Here is an 18,666-nt window from a genome sequence, read left to right on the forward strand (position 1 = left end):
TTATTATGGCTTGGCAAAGTGATAATAGCAGATTATCCCCTATGGTACATGATCTCATCAGCTACAAGTAATTAACTAGTTTTACAGTACTAGACACGAATTTCCTTTTACTGAGAGGGCCTTAACTCCTATTGGTGACCTGTAATTTTTTTTAATTTGATTGCATTCTTAAATGGTATTGGTATCATGGTAAAATTAGCTTAATGGAGTTATTTCACTTTAGGTTTACAGAATAATTTTAGAAGCACTGATATTAATTTTTTCATTAAAGATCTAGTAGACTTCAACAGTGACTCCATCTGGTCCTGGCCTTCATTTACTGGGAGAACGTTTATAGCTGTTTCAACTGTATTGTTCAGTATAGGTGTGTGGTGGTTTGAATGACAGGGTCCCCTGTGGCGACCACCTTGCCAGCAGCAAGGAAGATGCAACACTGGACTCTTCTTTCTGTGGTTGATTCAGGAACCTTGGACATTCTTCTGACCCTCTCGCCCCGGGAAAAGCCAGCCCATAGCTTAAATACCCTCTGGATAGCCAACCCTGGCAAGCTACGTGGGGAATGCAGATAGGTCCAGATACGCGGAAGCAAGCCAGATCTCTAGCCTTAGCCTTATATGGAGTTGTTTGTGCCAGGGAGTGCTCACCTTCGGGGGGTGGAAAGCAGAAATCGGCGCCATCTTTAAGGCGCGGAACTACGCAGCTCCCTACAGTTCCCCCTTTTTGTTTTAAAAGCAACAGGCAAGAGTAGAGGCCTGATTTTGGAACATAGAGTGACAATGGGACCTTGTACTGACCCTCATTCAGGCGTCATCCACTCGAAGAGTATCAGACCAGTCCGATACCTTTTTTCAGAGGTGGGATCTAGGGTATCAACCCACATGCAACCAGGCATGCTCTTCTTTGGGCCCAAGGTGGCTGACCTTGAGTGCAGTACTTAGCCTTGCATCCTGAGTGTAACAATCTCGCCAACGATACACAGGGGGACTCTCCTGCTTCCATGGCCATAAAGGCTTGCATAATCATGGCTGCATCGTGTTGCTGAAAAAACCTGATCTTGCATATACACCACAGGCAAACCAGGGAGACCAACACCAGAAGGCCAGCTAACACTCCCAAGCCTGCCCACTTCTTCAGATGATTGCTTCGACCATTCCAGCATCTACTCGGGTAGGGTTCACTGTAACAATGGCCATCCTCAGCTGTCCCATCATGGTGTCAAATTCTCCAGTCCAATTACATAAAAGATAACTAGACAATTGCTTAGACAAGTTTGCAGTATGGTTAAAGTTCTCACATTGTATGCTAGTCATACAAAGCCTAGCATATTTCCATTGACAGCCAAGTTGAGCAATTTGCCAGAGGACATAGATTTGTTCCTGTATTAAATCAATTCTTTGATTAACCACCATTAGTCCTCCTTTCAGTTGTGCATTGATTCCTTTCTGAACATCCAAAGCCAATGCAACGTTGGCCAAAAGATTATTCAAAGTCTGCGCAGTCTGCACAGTATGACTCATGGCAATTGCCACAGTGGCAGCTCCAGCTGCCACCAAGGAAATGGCAGCAATGATAGCAACGGTAATTCCAAAATCTCTTTTCTGTCTAAACAAAGTCCTGGGGCGAGGCATTGGGACTTTTGGACCCCCCTTTTCTCTCCCTTTTTCTCAGTTTTGCCTTCTCCAATTTTATTTTTTTTATGAGCGCCTGCAGCTCCTCATCTGACTCAGTCGATGCTGGATCTCCTTCCTCTGACTCTTCTAACTCAGAAAAGTCCGGGTATAACTTTCCCTGCTTCTGATGGTTCCTTTCTCTGCTTGCCTTCTCTGACTTTTCCAACCTTTCCTCTTGCAACATCTCCAGTGCTGCCTGTTCATTTTTTACCACTTTACTGCAGTGCTGGTCCTCAAGACAGCCTTTGACTAGCTTCCAAACTGGCCTGACTCCACTATTAAGGGTGCCTTGTTCAAAGGCAACGTCTATGTCCCTCTCTAACTTCTCTCAAGATGACATTGAGAGATTTCCTGAAACCGCAAACCAAGGTGCAATGGCATCTCACTCGTTCAGAAACCTCTCTAGGGTATCTTGTCTTATCTTTAAATTCCTTGATTGTAGCAGCTCATTCAGAACCAGAAAAATTGGGTGCGACTGCGATGTGTTCATATTTGAACTATCTCCCTTTTTTTTTCTTTCGGTTCATCTACTTGTGGAACCGCTACCTTCAGTTTGACAGCTTGAGAAGCTGCTACTTTCGGTTTGACAGCTCGCGAAACCACTCATACCTTCGGATTTACATCTCTGGGCACCGCTCTTACTTCTGGCTTTATGGCCTGTGATGCCGCTTTCGCTTTTGGTTTTACTGCTCTGTTAACTTCGCCTGCTCACTCTCTACCTAGACTGTCTGCTTTTTTTTTTTTGCTGCTTTGTTCTGTTTTTTCTGTTTGTTTTGGTTTCTTTTGTTTTTTTTTCCTCAAAGTTTATTAAAATACAAAAGTCTCCATTTCCGCCCCTCCTCTCAACCCCCTCCCACTCCCCCCACTCCCTCCCTTCCTCCCTCTCCATCCACAAGAGCAGTCAGGGTCTCCTGCCCTGTGGGTAGTTCAAGCTCCTCCCCCCTCCCTCCAGGTCCAAAGAAGGTGAGCATCCAAACAGACTGGATCCCAAAAATCCAGTGTATGCAGAGGAAACAAGTCCCAGTGTCATTGTCAATGGCTTTTCAGAAAGACTCCGGGCCAGCCACATTCAGAGAATCTGGCCTCATTCAGAGAATCTGGCTGAATCACGTGCTCGCTCAGTCCCAGTCAACTGGCCTTGGTGAATTCTCATTAGATCAGTCCCCTTGTATCAGTGGGTGATCTCACCCCTTGCGGTCCTGATTTCCTTTTTCATGTTCTTCCTCCTTCTGCTCTTCATTTGGACCTTGGGGGACTCCGTCTGGTATTCCAATGTGGGTCTCCATCTGTATCGCCATCCATCGTTGCATGAAGGTTCTCTCTGATCATGCCTTCCTTGCTCATGTTCTCTTTCCTTCTGCTTCTCGTTTGGACCTAAGGAATTAAGTCCAGTGTTCCAATGTGAGTCTCCGTCTCCATCTCCATCCATCGCCAGATGAAGGATCTATGGTGATAAGCAAAATATTCATCAGTATGGTTATGGGCCAAGGCCGGTTCAGGCACCCTCTCCTCTGTCCAGAGAACAATCTGGGGATCTCTCCTTGGACCTGGGATCCTATTTATAATCAAGTCTCTAGTAAACCCTAAACTGACTCCCTTAGTTGAGACATATTCTTCCCTGATCCCATATCTATCCTTCCTCCCTCCCCCCCTCCCAGTCCCCCAAGCATTCCCCATTCCTCCCCTGCTCCCTTCTCTCTAGCCCTCTCCCCTCCCAACAACCCTCCTACACCCCCATGCACCCGAGGTTACCTGGGACTCTTGTCTATTTCCAATCTCCAGAAGGAAAACTACCTGAATTTTCTTCAGGTTCACCCTCCTATCCAGCTTCTCTAGGATCACGAATAATAGGCTCAAAGACCTTTAATTATGGCTAGAATTCAAGTATGAGTGAATACATACCATATTCCTCTTTTTGGGTCTGGCTTACCTGACTCAGAAAAGTGTTTTCTTTTCTTTTTTTATTATTATTTTTTAATTTTTTTTAATTTTTTAAAATTTTTAAATTTATTTTTTATTTTTTATTTATTTTTACTGGGAACCCCTCCAGAATCAAGTCTCTTGCAAACCCTAAAATGGATCCCTTAGCTGAGATATAAACCTCCCTGCTCCCCCAACCATCCTTCTTCCCTCCCCCCTCCCATTCCCCCAAGCCTTCCCCAATCCTCCCCCTCTCCCCTCTCCCTGACCATCTTCCCTTACTTCCACCCCCTCAACCGCCATGCATCTGAGTTTGCCTGGCAATCTTGCCTAGTTCCACTATCCAGGAGGATAGCTATATGATTTTCTTCAGGTTCACCTTCTTATTTAGCTTCTCTAGGATCACAAATTATAGACTCAAAGACCTTTAACTATGACTAGAACCCACTTATGAGTGAGTACATACCATATTCCTCTTTTTGGGTCTGGCTTACCTCACTCAGTAAAGCGTTTTCTATGTCCATCCATTTGCATGCAAAATTCAAGATGTCATTGTTTTTTACCGCTGAGTAAAACTCTAATGTATATATGTTCCACACCTTCTTTAACCATTCTTCTATTGAGGGGCACCTAGGTTGTTTCCAGGTTCTGGCTATTACAAATAGTGCAGCTATGAACATAGTTGAACAAATACTTTTGTAGTATGATAGGGCATCTCTTGGGTATATTCCCAAGAGTGGAATTGCTGGGTCTTGAGGGAGGTTGACTCCCAGTTTCCTGAGAAACCGCCACACTGATTTTCACAGTGGCTGCACAAGTTTGCATTGCCACCAACAATGGATGAGTGTTTCCCTCATTCCACATCCTCTCCAGCATAGGCTATCATTGGTGTTTTTGACTTTAGCTATTCTGACAGGTATAAGATGGTATCTCAAAGTAGTTTTGATTTGCATTTCCCTGATCGCTAAGGAGGTTGAGCATGACCTTAAGTGTCTTCTGGCCATTCGAAGTTCATCTGTTGTGAATTCTCTGTTCAGTTCAGTACCCCATTTTTTAATTGGGTTAATTAGTGTTTTAGTGTCTAGTTTCTTGAGTTTTTGGAGATCAGACCTTTGTCTGATGAGGGGTTTGTGAAGATCTTCTCCCAGTCAGAAGGCAGCCTTTTTGTCTCACTGACAGTGTCCTTTGCTTTACAGAAGCTTCTCAGTTTCAGGAGGTCCCATTTATTCATTGTTTCTTTTATTGTCTGTGCTACTGGGGTCCTACTTAGGAAGTGGCCTCCTGTGCCTATATCTTGTAGACTACTTCCCACTTTCTTTTCTATCAGGTTCAAAGTGGACAGATTAATGTCGATGTCTTTAATCCATTTGTACTTGAGTTTTGTGCATGGTGATAGATATGGATCTACTTTCATTCTTCTACAGGTTGACATCCAGTTATGCCAGCACCATTTGTTGAAGATGCTTTCCTTCTTCCATTGTATACCTTTAGCTCCCTTGTCGAAAATTAGGTGTTCATAAGTTTGTGGGTTAATATCCGGGTCTTCTACTCGATTCCATAGGTCTACTTCTCTGTTCTTATGCCAATACCAAGCTGTTTTCAATACTGTAGCTCTGTAATAGAGTTTGAAGTCAGGGATGGTAATGCCTCCTGAAGTTCCTTTATTGTATAAGATTGTTTTGGCTATCCTGGGTTTTTTGTTTTGCCATATAAACTTGATTATTGTTCTCTCAAGGTCTGTGAAGAAGTTTGATGGGATTTTGATGGGGATTGCATTGAATCTATAGATTGCTTTTGGTAGAATTGCCATTTTTACTATGTTGATTCTCCCAATCCAAGAGCAGGGGAGGTCTTTCCATTTTCTGGTATCCTCCTCAATTTCTTTCTTCAAAGACTTAAAGTTTTTGTCAAATAGGTCTTTCACTTCCTTGGTTAGAGTAACCCCAAGATACTTTATGCTATTTGTGACTATCGTGAAAGGTGATGCTTCTCTGATTTCTCTCTCTGCTTTGTTATCCTTTGTGTAAAGGAGGGCAACTGATTTTTTGGAGTTGATCTTGTATCCTGCCCCATTACTAAAGGTGTTTATCAGCTGTAGGAGTTCTTTGGTAGAGTTTTTGGGGTCGCTTATGTACACTATCATATCGTCAGCAAATAACGAAAGTTTAACTTCATCCTTTCCAATTCGAATCCCCTTGATCTCCTTCTGTTGTCTTATTGCTATTGCTAGAACTTCAAGCACTATATTGAAGAGGTATGGAGAGAGTGGACAGCCTCGTCGTGTTCCTGATTTTAGTGGAAAGGCTTTGAGTTTCTCTCCATTCAATTTGATGTTAGCTGTCGGCTTGCTGTATATTGCTTTTATTATATTTAGGTATGATCCTTGTATCCCCAGTCTCTCCAACACCTTTATCATAAATGGGTGTCGAGGCGGCGGCGGGTCTGGCTGGCGGCAGCTGAGGGTGGGAACCGAGTGTCCCGTGTACATGTGTGGCGGAGTGATGGTAGCAGCGTGGCGGAGGACCTTCCCGTGTCTACCCGGAGCTTTGGGGCCCGGCTTGGCTTCTGTGGCCTCCTCGGCCCCTCGGTGCCCTTTCCCTCCGCCGAGAGGCCGGCGTGTGGGGTCGAGTGGCCTGAGTGCAGGGCGTGGAGTGCTCCAGGTGTCGAGGACAATGCGTTGGTCGCGGCTGTAATGACGGCCTCAGCAGGCGGGGAAGGTGAAAGGTAGCCGGATCGAATTGGGGGCTGTGACACCACACAATATTAAACAGTTGAAGAGATTGAACCAGGTCATCTTTCCAGTCAGCTATAATGATAAATTCTACAAGGATGTGCTAGAGGTTGGCGAGCTAGCAAAACTTGCATATTTCAACGATATAGCTATAGGTGCGGTGTGCTGCAGGGTGGATCATTCACAGAATCAAAAGAGACTTTACATCATGACACTAGGATGCCTTGCACCCTACCGAAGACTAGGAATAGGAACTAAAATGCTAAATCATGTCCTACACATCTGTGAGAAAGATGGCACTTTTGACAACATCTATCTGCATGTCCAGATCAGCAATGAGTCAGCGATTGACTTCTACAGGAAGTTTGGCTTTGAGATTATTGAGACAAAGAAGAACTACTGTAAGAGGATAGAACCTGTAGATGCTCATGTGCTTCAGAAAAACCTCAAAGTCCCATCTGGTCAGAATGCAGAGACACAAAAGACAGACAACTGAACAAATTACAAATGAACTTTCTTGCACTTGCTTGTCGCCAAATAAAGAAAGACCCATTGATTCCCCTACCCCTTTTCTTCAGCTTTCCTCCCTTGTTATTCTTCCTTTCTCTCCTCTTAAAGTTTTTAATAATTTCAAGAACTCTTAAACACGATCATGTTTGGATTGTTTAGTTCTCTTATTTTTGTGAGGTGGTTAGGTTGAAGGCAGGAGAAGATAGGTTTGTATACAGTTAAGATGTATACAACATCTTAACTGTTAAGATGTATACAGTTAAGACACCCAAAATTGGGTGTCAGATGTTTGCAATTTTTAGCTATATTTTTATCATCTTGCTTTCACAGTGAAGGGCAGAGCCTACAATATTGTTTATTTCAAAAGGCAAAAAGAAGCAGCAGCAATATCTTGTTCTCTAATTCATAGACAAGCTTAGTGTATTTGTGGTACTTTGAGTATTAAAGACTATCTGTGGGATGCTAATCCCTGACATTGCCTTCACTCTACCTTTCGTCCTTCAAGCACTCCCAGGAGTTGGACCGTTGTTACCCTTGTGAGAAAACACTAAAAAACTTATTTATTAAAAGCAGTTTTTCTCTCTATTTGCTGATTCCTGGGGCAGTTTGTGTAGGTAGTATAAGACTTTGATCAAAGTATTTGAGTTAAACTGCTATTTAACTGATGAGTGGGTTGCTTGTTAGCAGATGTTCTTTGTTTTGGTTTGGTTTTTTATTTTTTTCCTTCTTTCATGCTGTTAATCTTGTTACTAGAGGCATTAACTTGTAGAGTATGGGCTGGTGAAATGAACTGTTTCAATATCCCAGCTAGAAATATGGCCTTTAACTGACCTAAAGAAAATTGTTATAATTGGTTTTCTTCTCTTGTGTTTCAGTAAGCCCAATAATAGTGTAACCTTATAAATGAAGTTATGTCCTTATAAGCCAGTACCCCTAAATAAACCTGAAGCAAGTGTTTTCTCTTGGACATACAAAATTACATAAACAGTTTAGATGGACTTGTAACACTTTAAGTGTATTTAATGTCAACTAATACAGATTGTTAAGTGTGACCATTGAGCGTTGATAATATATGAAAGAATTTCTAGACAGTATTTTTGAAAATAACATTGTTATGCTATTGCTTATCTGTTGAAGAACATCCCAGATTTGCTTACACTCTGTGCCTATAATGTTGAGTTTAAAGATTTGAAATAAGAGGAATCAAGACAAATTCCTTCTAATCTTGAAACAATAGAAGTATAAAGTCTTAATACAAATATCACTGTGACCTCCAACTAACAGGTTTGGTTAAGTCCAGATCATTTTCAGGCACATTGGGAGTGGCTCTGATGGGTTGAGAATTGTAATGTGGAGACTTTTCCTCATCTCAAAGATACATGGCATTTCTTAGATTGTCAGTAGTCATCAGTGGCTCAAGAAATGTTCTCATTAGACTTTAGAACAGTGTAGAGTGTATGTTTCCTTTCATTTAACTTTAAAAGGAAGTTTAATACTTCCTCTTAGGAAAATTGTGGTAAGGAAGTCTTTTTTCCAATTAGGTTAAATGGTAAAATTATCTCACAAGATGCTTATGCACACTTTATAACACTTTTAGTTTTTATTTGAGAATGTGAAAGTACATAAAGTGGACTTCAGTAGTCTTGAGTGCCAAGAAAAATACAGGGTGTGGTGGATGTATGTATGTATGTATGTATGTATAGGTAGTGAAATTGTAGAAGTACCATGCTTGTTTCTTGGGTATCGATTTCCTAGACAGTCCAAATCTAAGCCCAGAAAAACAGTTTAGTGTTAAGCACCTTTACTTTCATGGATAAGCTTCAGCTTGCTCTTGCCCAGAGAAGAGGGCATAGATGATAGAGATCATAATTAGTTTGAAGAAGTCAACCATTTTGTAAACTTCCAGATAGCAAAATAGATTTTGATATAAAAAAGAGTTTTCTGAGATGACACTGCCTCTATTTCTATAACCATTTCACTTGGACTATCTGAGTAGTCCTATGAATGTATCCCTAAATGTGGTTATTGAATACCGAATAGCTGCCTCACAACAATTAAGTACATGATATTTAAAGAGGAGGAACAAATAATAAAGTTTGAATTGAGTGTGAAAAAAAATAAATGGGTGTTGAATTTTGTCAAATGCTTTTTCAGCATCCAATGAAATGATCATATGGTTTTTTTTTTCTTTCAGTTTATTTATATGATGGATTACATTGATAGATTTGCATATGTTGAACCAGCCCTGCATCTCTGGGATGAAGCCTACTTGATCATAATGGATAATTTTTCTAATGTGTTCTTGGATTTGGTTTGCCAGTACTTTATTGAGAATTTTCGCGTTGATGTTCATGAGTGAGATTGGCCTGTAATTCTCTTTCTTGGTTGTGTCTTTGTGTGGTTTTGGTATTAGGGTAACTGTAGCTTCACAAAAGGAGTTTGACAATGATTCTTCTGTTTCTATATTGTGGAATACATTAAGGAGTATAGGTATTAGCTCCTCCTGGAAGTTCTGGTAGAATTCTACATTGAAACCATCTGGTCCTGGGCATTTTTTTGGTAGGGAGATTTTTGATAACAGCTTCTAATTCTTCACGACTAACAGGTCTATTTAGATTGTTCACCTGTTCTTGGTTCAACTTTGGTATATGGTACTTATCTTAAAAAATGTCCATTTCTTTTACATTTTCCAACTTTGTGGCATATAAGCTTTCATAGTAAGATCTGATGATTCTCTGATTTTCCTCTGTGTCTGTGGTTATGCCCCCCTTTTCATTTCTGATCTTATTAATTTGCATGTTCTCTCTCTGCCGTTTGATTAGTTTGGATAGGGGTTTGTCGATCTTGTTGATTTTCTCCAAGAACCAGCTTTTTGTTTCATTGATTCTTTGGATTGTTTTCTGTGTGACTATTTTGTTGATTTGAGCCCTCAGTTTGATTATTTCCAGTCTTCTACTCCTCCTGGGTGAATCAGCTTCTTTTTTTTCTAGTGTCTTCAAGTGTGCTGTTAAGTTTCCAATGTGTGCTTTCTCCGTTTTCTTTAATTGGGCACTTAGTGCTATGAACTTTCCTCTTAGCACTGCTTTCATAGTGTCCCTAGGTTTGAGTATGTTGTGTCTTTATTTTCATTAAATTCAAGGAAGACTTTAATTTCTTTCTTTATTTCTTCCTTGACCCAGGGGTGATTTAATAGTTGACAGTTCAACTTCCATGAGTTTGTTGGCTTTCTGGGTGTAGCATTGTTGTTGAAATCTAACTTTAATTCATGGTGATCTGACAAGACACAGGTGGTTACTAATATTTTTTTTTATCTGTGGAAGTTTGCTTTGTTACCAAGTATGTGGTCAATTTTTGAGAATGTTCCATGGGCAGCAGAGAAGAAGGTATATTCTTTCCTATTTGGGTGGAATGTTCTATAGATATCTGTTAAGTCCATTTGATTCAATACCTCCAATAATTCTCTTATTTCTCTGTTGGGTTTCTGTCTGATTGATCTGTCCATTGGTGAGAGAGGTGTGTTGAAGTCTCCTACTCTTAGTGTGTGTGGTTTGATGACTGCCTTGAGTTCTAGAAGTGTTTCTTTTACATAAGTGGGTGCCTTTATATTAGGGGCATAGATATTCAGGATTGAGACTTCCTCCTGATGAATTGTTCCTGTTATGAGTATGAAATGTCCATCTCCATCTCTTCTGATTGATTTTAGTTTGAAGTCAATTTTGTTAGATATTAGAATGGCCACACCTGCTTGTTTCTTAGGTCCGTTTGTTTGGAAATCCTTTTCCCAGCCCTTTACTCTGAGTAGATGTCTGTCTTTGTGGTTGAGGTGTGTTTCTTGTAAACAGAAGAATGTTGGATCCTGTTTTCATATCCAATCTCTAACTCTGTGCCTTTTTATAGGTGAATTGAGTCCATTGATATTAAGTGATAATAATGACCAGTGGTTGTTGACTCCGGTTATTTTGGGGGGGGGGGTAGTAGAGTGTATGTTTTTCCCTTCTTTGAGTTCTGCTTGTGAAGGGTCACTAGATGCCTGAGTTATTGTAGGTGGTGTTAGGAATGTTGGATTCCTTGGGTTGTGATTTGACTTCTAATACTTTCTGTTAGGCTGGATTTGTAGCGACGTATTGTTTAAATTTGTTTTTATCCTGGAATATTTTGTTTTCTCCGTTGATAGTGAATGATAGCTTGGCTGGGTAAAGTAGTCTGGGCTTGCATCCATGGTCTCTTAGTTTCTGCAGTACCTCTATCCAGGACCTTCTGGCTTTCATGGTTTCCATAGAGAAGTCTGGTGTAAGTCTGATAGGTTTACCTTTATAAGTTACTTCATCTTTTTCCTTTGCAGCTCTTAATATTCTCTCTTTAATCTGAATGTTTTGTGTTTTGATTATTATATGGCGAGGGGATTTTTTTTTTTTGATCCAGCCTATTCGGTGTTCTGTATGCTTCTTGAACCTTCATAGGGATATTGTTCTTTAGGTTGGGGAAGTTTTCTTCTATAATTTTGTTGAATATATTTTCTGGACCTTTGATCTGCAATTCTTCTCCTTCTTCTACCCCTATTATTCTTAGATTTGGTTTTTTTTTTATTGTGTCCCACATTTTCTGAATGTTTTGTTATGAGAATTTGTTGGATTTGCTGTTTTCTTTGATCAGAGCGTTTAATTTCTCTATGGTGTCCTCAGAGTCTGAGATTCTTTCTTCTATCTCTTGTATTCTGTTGGTTATGCTTGTTTCTGAAGTTTCTGTTCGTTTACCTAGATTTTCCATAGCCAGCCGGCCCTCGGCTTGTGATTTCTTCATTGACTCCATTTCAGTTTTCAAATCTTGAACTGTTTCCATTACCTGTATTATTGTTTTTTCTTGGTTTCCCAGAATTTCATTTATGGATTTACTCATTTATTCAAACCTTTTGGTATATTTCTCTTCCATTTCTTTACTCATTTCCTCAATCTTTTTGTTATACTTATCTTCCATTTCTTTATGGCAGATTTTCACCTCCTGTTTAAGTTCCTCTATTATTTTCATAAAGATCCGCTTAGAGTCAATTTCTTCTCTTTCTTCTGGAGTAGGGTGTTCAATTCTTCTAGTTTCGTGATCCCTGGATTCTGGAGATGTCATGTTGCCTTTCAGGTTGTTGGAGGAATTCTTGCATTGGCGCCTGCCCATCTCCTCCTCTCTGGATGAAACTCCTCAGCACTCTCTGGATAGAACTCCTCAGCACTCTCTGGATAGAACTCCTCAGCACTGCAGCAGGGATAGCTGGTATTTCCAGAACCCAGGAGACAAAAGGGCGGCAGCAGTGGGAGCAGGAATGGGTCCCGTGGGACACCGAAGACCCTGCCTCAGAATCTGAGGGGGGAGGGGTTGTGCTCTCTTCTGGGACAGCGAGCCCAGACAAGCACCCACTCACCTCTCTAGATAGAACTTCTCAGCACTGCAGCAGGGCTCTAGACTATCTGCTTTTGTTGCGAAACTTTAACCCCGCTCTTGACACGGTCACTAACCCTGCTTTGGTTGCAGTCACTTACCCTGCCCACAGAGAGTTCTGAGTTCTGACAAGAGGGTTCCATGTATGCTCCTTTTGTTCTCCCCGTACGCTCCTTTTGTCATCCCCAAACAGGCCACCATTTGTAGTGACCACCTCGCCAGCAAGGAAGATGCAAACCACACTCTTCTCACTGCGGTTTTTTTCAGGAACCTTGAACAATCTTCTGACCCTCTCGCCCCGGGGAAAGCCAGCCCATAGCTTAAATGTCCTCTGGGTAGCCAACCCTGGCATGCTATGTGGGGAATGCAGATAGGTCCAGATACGCAGAAGCAAGCCAGATCTCTAGCCTTAGCCTTATATGGAGTTGTTTGTGCCAGGGAGTGCTCACCCTTGGGGGGTGGAAAGCGGAAATCAGCGCCATCTTTAAGGTGCGGAACTACACAGCTCCTTACAGTCCCCCATAGGCTCATATATTTGAACACTGGGTTCTCAATTGGTGGGACAGTTTGGGAATCATTAGGAGGCATGGCCTTGTTAGAGGAGGTGTGTGTGTGTGTGTGTGTGTGTGTGTGTGTGTGTGTGCATCTGTGTGATTGTGTGTCCCTGTCCATTCATTCGTCTGTTTGTCTGATACTTGTGGGTCAAAACATGAACTCACAGCTGTTCATGATACCATGCCCTTGCTCCAACATCATGAATTTTAACCATCTGAAACAGAAAACCAAATTAAATGCACTCTTTTATAAGCTGCCTTGGTCATGGTTCTTAAACATAGAAACAGAAAAGTAACTCAGAGAAGCTCTGATTTAGTTGTTTATATGTCTTGATTTAATTTTGGAATACTTCTGTGTTGAAAAATTGATTAATTTCTTGTACATTTTTCAGTGTATTAGAATGTAGATTTTCAAAGTGTGTCCAAATAATTAATCCCCCGGATTTCACTGGCTCCTGTAGGAATCTCTCTTTTAGTCACTAATTGTATTCATACGTGTCTTTTCTGTTTTATTTTGGTCAGTTTGACTAAGTGTTTGTCAATTTTGTTTCACTTTTCAAGAAATCAGCTTTTGTTTTCATTTGTTCTTTGTGTCATTCATTTCCATTTCATTAATTCCCCCCCCCCCCCCCGTTCTTCATCATTTCTTTCCATCTACTCATTTGAGGTCTGGATTTTTCTTGTCCCCACCAAGTCCTTAAGGTGTATAATTATTTATTGATTTTTTTCTTATTGTTTAAGTTTATGTATCAGGTTCTGTAGGGATTTTAAAATTTGTTTTGATTCCTTCAGTAAGTTATTCCTTCAGTAAGTTTAGAGTATTTTTTCTCCATAAGTTTGTATGAATTCTCTATTTTCTTTTGTCATTATTTTCTAGTTTTATTTCATAGTAATTAATTATAAAAAGCTATTTCATTTATATTATTTTGTTATAATTTGTCTTGTGTCCCAAAATGTGGTCTTTTTTTAGAGAAAGTTCCAAGGTCTCCTGAGAAGAATATGTACTCTACAATGCTTGGGTAGAATATTTTGTGGATGTCTATTAAAACCATTCCCTCTGTAATAATATTTAATACTCATTTCTTTATTCAAGGATGTCTGTTGCAAATATTTCCTCGGTAATGATATTTAATATTCATTTCTTTATTGTTTTCTGTCTTTGTGGCTTGTCTGTTGATTAAAGTAGGGCATTGCTGTATTCACTATCATTGTGTTGAGGACAGTTTGTGTCTTTCCATCCATGTTGTGTGAAACTTGGTTTCCCAATGTTCTGTGATTGTATGTTTAGGATGGTAGTAACCTATTGCTGGATTGTTTACCTAATGAACATTAAGTGACCTTTAGTTTATTCCTGAATGATTTTGAGGTCTATTTTTGTCAGATTTTAGTATTATTCAGCTGATAGCTTTTCTAAAACTTAAAATTAATTTTGAGACTTTCATATGTGAGTACTGCATTACATCAGTTCCACCTCCCTGTCTTCCATTTTTTCTGTGCTTCATATCGCTCCTTATCAAATTCATGAACTCTTTTTTAATTATTATTTTTAGATATATTATTTTTGCATATTTGCTGGGTCCATTTAATGCTACTTAATGGGTACATATAATGTTAATACCACTTAATATAGGTATCTGACTAGGACTGATCCCTAAGGATTTGGAAATCCATTAGGGCTTATCTCTGGAGAAGACTGATTCTCCCTCTGTCAGCAACCATTAATTTAATTTCTTGTCATTCTTATCTAGGTATATGATCTTGTGAGATTTTCCTCATCTATGGCAACCGGTGCTGCCTTCTTGCTGGTTTGCTCTTCTGTGTCTTTGGATTAGAGAGTTGGGATCATTGACATTGGGAATTGTTATTCAAAACTCTATTTGTTCCTGTCATTTTGTTATTTATAATACTCTTTGTTGTGTCATTGACCTCCATCTCCCATGCTCTGTTCTAACTCACTTTGTTCTGTTGTTTATAATACTGTTTGCTATGTCCCTAACCCTCATCTCTCATGTTCTGTTCGGACACTCTTATTGTTTAATCTTTGCAATTGTCTGTTCTAATTCATCTATTTGTCTTCAATCCCTGATAAGTTCTCTTGCTTTTGATCTATTCTCCTGCTGACCCTCTCTTTTGACAGTAAGAGCTGAGGGTCCTTTATTTGACTTATTGATCTTTTTATTTCCAATATTTCAATAAGATTTTTCAGTACTCATATCCCTTTATTAAATCCTCCTTCATACCCAGTATTGACTTCTTTTTTAATTAAAAAATTATTCTCATAAAATAGATTCTGAGTTTGCTTTTCCCTTCCCCAACTCTTCCCAGATTCTCCCCATGTCCTTATCATCTAATTCCATGCCCTTTCTTTCTCTCCTTCTTTAAAGAAAACAAGCAAAAATGCCAAGAAACATGCATACACACTGACACAGACACATGCATGCACACATGCACGCACACATGCATGTACACACGTAGACAGAAGTTTCTGTACACCCAGTCCCACAGCCATTCAGTCTCAAAGAAACACACAGAGGTTTATATTAATTATAAACTGTTTGGCTTATTGCTCAGCCTTATTACTAACTAGCTCTTATTACTTAAATTCACCCATAATTTTTGTGTATGTTTATGTGGCTTCTCTCAGTAAGGCATGCTCTATGTCTATCTGGTGACTGACTCTCTCTCTTTTCTCTCCCCAGAATTCACCTAGTCTGGTTGCGCCACCTAAATATCCTGCCTGGCTACTGGCCAATCAGAATTTTATTAAATCAATATGAGGGACAAATGTTTACAGTATATAAGTGCATTATACCATAGCATTTTTCCTTTTCTTCTTTTTATAACAAAAGCCCCAAATCCAATCTTTTTTGTTTAGCTTTTTTCCTGATCATTATCCATAGCAACTTGTAACCAACACTCCAAACAAAGACAAACATCTATAATGCATTTTTGGAAATGTGGGCATAGTTTCCTAGGCTATTTCTGACTGTTTGGGGACACTGGTAAACTTATGGGGACCCAGAGAAAATTTAGGATTATGGTCACGTCCTGACTGGAGTGTTCTGTGAGACTTGATCATCTCAACCAGCAGCCTTGAAGATGATCTAGAAGCAGAACTCAGAAGAAACTGCAACAGAGGTACTCTAAAATAGATCATCTGGGCCATCCATTCCCATTGGAGATTTTTCAGGAGATCTTCCTTGAACAAACCTTTTTTTTTTCTTAACCAAGAGTGAATTCACAGCCTCTTGTTTTCCGTGGAAAGAAAAGCAAAACCTCCTCTCCAAAGAGACAATTTGACTTAACTTTTGAAGTCAAGGCATTTTTAAAATATATAGGTTGCATTAATCCAGCAGCATTTATAATCAAATATTTTTAGCAGCTGTTGTGCCTTCCTCAACAGTCAAACAATTCAAAGACAACACAATAACATGTAGTATTCAGATTCTCTGTGTATTTTCCATCTTTATGGCTCGTTAAATTCTATCTTTTTATTTTTATATTTTTTTTTGTTTTTTGAGACAGGGTTTCTCTGTGTATCTTTGGCTGTCCTGGATCTCACTCTGTAGATCAGAACTCATAGAGTTCTGCCTGCCTGTGCATCTGCAGTGCTGGAATTAAAGATGTGTGCCACTATGCCTGTTTGCTCTATTTTTTTAAAGGACTTTCTCTATGCTTTTTCTTTTTTTCTCCCAAGCCTAGGTATATTTTTAGACACATTTTAAACCATTTAGAGGTTCCCCCATCTGAATCTATTTTTACTGTATATATCTTTTTCTGAGTATGTCTCTTTAATTTGCTAAGCAGAATGGCTAGGATTAGAGCTGCAGCATTGGTGACAAACTCTGCCTTTTTTCTTAGTTTTGTGAGAGTCTAACTTCATGGTGGAGGTACAAGAGGGAGCCACATTTATTGCCACAACTCTGTGAAAATTTTACATTCATGTCATTACCAAGAAACATGCTTCCAGTTGCTCATAAACACCATTTAAGTGTTTGGTGAGAGGGACCACTAAAAGAACCACTAACTCTGAGTCAAGAAACCTCTCTTAAAGGAACTGTGCCTTTGCTTGCTTCTAGCGAACAGAGTCCACCCGAGAAATGTTGCTACCAAGCATGCTTAACTCTGTTCTTTTGTGTCTAGAATACTTTCTCAAACTTTCTTAGGTATTATGCGGATGTAGTTGCCAAATGTTGGGTATCATTTGTAGACAGAAGTTTCTGTCCCACCCAGTCCCACAGCTGTTCAGTCCCAAAGAAACACACGTCTATAGTTATACAGATTGCAGCATGCATATCAGAGACATAAAAGCTAATATCTACATATAAGAGAAAGCATACAACATTTGTCTTTTGGAGTCTGGACTACTTCATTATAGATGATTCTGTTCTAACTCCATCCATTTCCATGTGGATTTCATAATCTAATTTTTTAAGAGCCAAATTGCATTCTATTGTGCAAATGTTCCTTTTTTAAATTATCCATTCATCAGCTGATGGACATCTAGGCTGCATCTAGTTCCTGTTTATTATGAACAAAAAATCAATGAACATGGATGAGTAAGTATCTATATATTTAAATGAAGTATCTTTTGAGTACATGCCCAAGAGCAGAATGAACATGGATGAACAAGTGTCTATATATTAGAATGAAGTGTCTTTTGAATACATGCCCAAGAACAAAATGACATGGATGACGAAACACACACACACACACACACACACACACACACACACACACACACACACATTATAATGAAGCATCTTTTGAGTATATGCCCAAGATAGCTGGATCTTGAGACAGATCTTTTTCCAGCCTCCTGAGGGATGGCTGCAATGACTTCTATAGAAGCTGTGTAAGTTTGAGTGTCTCTTACCCCACATCCTCACCAGCACGAGCCATCATCATGAACATTCTGTCTTGTACAAGATGAATTCTCAAAGAACTTGTGATGGTCCCTGATGACCAAGGCTACTGAACATTTCTTTGTGCTTCTCAGCCATTTGTGTTTCATCTCATGAGAGCTCTCTATTAGTGCTGTGTCCAGATTTTATTTGGTTAATTGTTTTCTTGATATTCAGGGTTTGTTGTTGTTCTTTATATATGTTAAATACTCTGCTCCTATTAAATGTATGTGTAAAGATCTTTCCCCATATTTTAGCCTGTACTTTGCCAGAATGATGGTGTCTTTTGCATTCTGGTATTTGTGATGAAGTGGATGGATATAGATGGTGTTATATTAAATGAAATAAGTCAGTCAGAGTAGAGCAAATCCTTATTGAGTCCACTGACATGAACATCTAAAAACAGTCATATTTATGGACACAAAATAGAATAGTACTTTCCAAGGGGGGGATAGAGAGGGACAAGTGGGAACTTACCATGCAATGTTTACAATATTTCAGTTTTGCCTGAGTCGGCTCTAGAGAATGAGCAGCCAAATGCTGAGTCAGCAACATACCATCCAACATGAACTTAAGTCCCAAGCAGCAGACTGCATGTGAGATGTTTAGAAATGGCAACAACATCAGCAATTAAGTCCCCAAAATAATACTGTGAAAATGGCTTCAAGGGTGTGTATGTGTGTTCAAACTCATCAAATTGTGTATTAAATATGGGCAGTTTTGTGCATCATTGTATGTTAATATGCCCATGTTACAAAGGGAAGTTTTTGTGTTTTACTGCATTTGCTGTTTCTGCCACTCCCTCTTCATTTTTAAGGTTCCAATCTCCTTGGATAGCCTCTCCCCTCAGCTAGGAGCTGCCTTTATGATTTCTTTTAAAAATTATGATATTCATTTTGTTTATTTATAGTTCGGATAGAAAGCATGGGCTCTTGCTATGTAACAATGGT

General features: G+C 39.7%; 1 pseudogene; it reads left to right on the forward strand.

The window, feature by feature from the left end:
* The first annotated feature begins 6,286 nt into the window (after positions 1 to 6,286).
* Positions 6,287 to 6,877, forward strand: LOC148120174 (N-alpha-acetyltransferase 50 pseudogene; annotated as a pseudogene).
* The last annotated feature ends 11,789 nt before the right edge of the window (positions 6,878 to 18,666 follow it).

Source organism: Myodes glareolus, chromosome 12 (assembly GCF_982192425.1).
Source record: "Myodes glareolus chromosome 12, mMyoGla1.1, whole genome shotgun sequence".
NCBI classification, from domain to species: Eukaryota; Metazoa; Chordata; class Mammalia; order Rodentia; family Cricetidae; genus Myodes; species Myodes glareolus.